The sequence below is a fragment of the Berghia stephanieae genome, chromosome 13 (assembly GCF_034508935.2).
Source record: "Berghia stephanieae isolate SIO BIC M18660-M18661 chromosome 13, UCSD_Bste_1.3, whole genome shotgun sequence".
Classification (NCBI taxonomy): Eukaryota; Metazoa; Mollusca; class Gastropoda; order Nudibranchia; family Aeolidiidae; genus Berghia; species Berghia stephanieae.
In genome coordinates this window covers 3,477,594-3,479,086 of record NC_088372.1, presented here as the reverse complement: position 1 = coordinate 3,479,086, position 1,493 = coordinate 3,477,594, and the positions used below count along the sequence as shown (strand labels likewise).

General features: G+C 38.6%; 1 protein-coding gene across 6 annotated transcripts in view; it reads left to right on the top strand.

Moving 5' to 3' along the window:
- The window catches only part of LOC144958550 (protein SpAN-like), a 41,447-nt gene extending 40,601 nt beyond the window's left edge, over positions 1-846 (top strand). For 4 of the 6 annotated variants that reach the window (XM_078890596.1, XM_078890594.1, XM_078890598.1 and 1 more), the window contains one exon: positions 713-846. The gene's annotated coding sequence lies outside the window, so the exon portion shown is untranslated. Of the gene's footprint in view, positions 1-680 lie in introns of all 6 variants that reach the window. The other 2 variants (XM_078890595.1, XM_078890600.1) reach the window with 1 other exon arrangement.
- Positions 847-1,493: the final 647 nt, after the last annotated feature.

Genomic DNA, 1,493 nt, shown 5'->3' with positions numbered 1-1,493 from the left:
ACAGAAATTGTCAGTTAACATTTAGATAGAAGGAAATTGACGTCTTCCAGTTCTTTGTTATTGTCTTTAGAAAGCCATTCTGGTGATTAGTTCTCACTAAATTGTATCAATCAGGCGATACACGCTCAAGGTCATTACATAGTTTTGTGTGTGGGAACGTTTTACCCGGCTGGTGGATATTGTGAGCATTTTACCTGAACGCATAGCTTCAATCCAAACATATTTCATGTCTTTTCCTTTCTTTATTTTTTTTTTTTTTTGTTGTTGTAATGATGATGTGGTGGTAGTGGTTGTAGTAGTAGTGGTAGAGATAATGATGTGGTGGTGGTGGTTGTAGTAGCAGTGGTTATGATAATGATGTGGTGGGGGTGGTTGAAGTAGTAGTTGTAGTGATGATGTGGTGGTGGCGGTGGTTGTAGTTGTAATGGTCGTGATGAAAATGTGGTAGGGGTGGTTGTAGTGTGTGTGTGTGTGTGTGTGTGTGTGTGTGTGTGTTTGTTTTTAAGAGAGAGTGCTAAAAGTGCATCTAACGGTAAGAAGAGCAACATGAACTTGAAAAACTAACGAGGCTAAAGTTTTAGGTCTAAGTATTCGTGATTAACTATATTATTATTGGCAAGTACAGGAAGGTGAACATGAAAATTCTTGATCGAAGCACTGAAAAATTTCCTCCTTTTTAGTGACCAGTCATTCTCACCCCTGCTTTTACCAGATGCCGGTGGATCTCAAGATACTGATGTCATGAACTCTGACCTCTACTTTATTTCTTGTATCATTCATAGTAATGTGTATCTATATCATTTTAATGTTTAAACCTTGTCAATAATAAATGTGTTCACAAAACTTCGGGATAGTTTGGTTTTATTTTTGTTTTTGTTGTTTTTTCTTGGGTTTTTTTTTTTGTTTTGTTTTGTTTTTTATTGTTGTGTTGTTTCGTTTGGATTTTTGGGTGTTTTGTTGGGGTTTTTTTTTGGGGGGGGGGTTGGGTTTTTTTTTTTTTTTTTGGAGGGGGAGGGGGGTTTATTTTGTTTTGTTTTTTTTTTTGTTTTTTGTTTTTTATCGAAATGATATGGGGCACCGTGGCTCAGCGGCACGCTCTTTGCTTCGGACCCAAAATGTACCGAGTTGAAATTATCTGATGCGCTGTGAGGGTTGGTTACATACATACTTCCAAGGATTTGGGAACCGGAAAAGTAGAATTAGAATGTGCGGCTATGTAGTCTAGTGGTATGACACTCGCTTTCGGATCGGAAGGTCCTGGGTGCGAGCCTCGCTCGGCGCATAGTTGAGTCCTTGAAGAAGGCTCTTTATTCATATTATCTCACCGTACTCAGGTGTAAAATGAGTACCTGGGCGTTAACAGCGTTGTCTCTTTATGTAAATATTGTAACATCGCCTAATAGACGTCATGTCCCCGCCTTAAATGTTAAATGTTTTTGTTGGCTAGGTACCCTTTGTAAAGTGCTTTGAGCACATTTAGTGGATATTGCGCT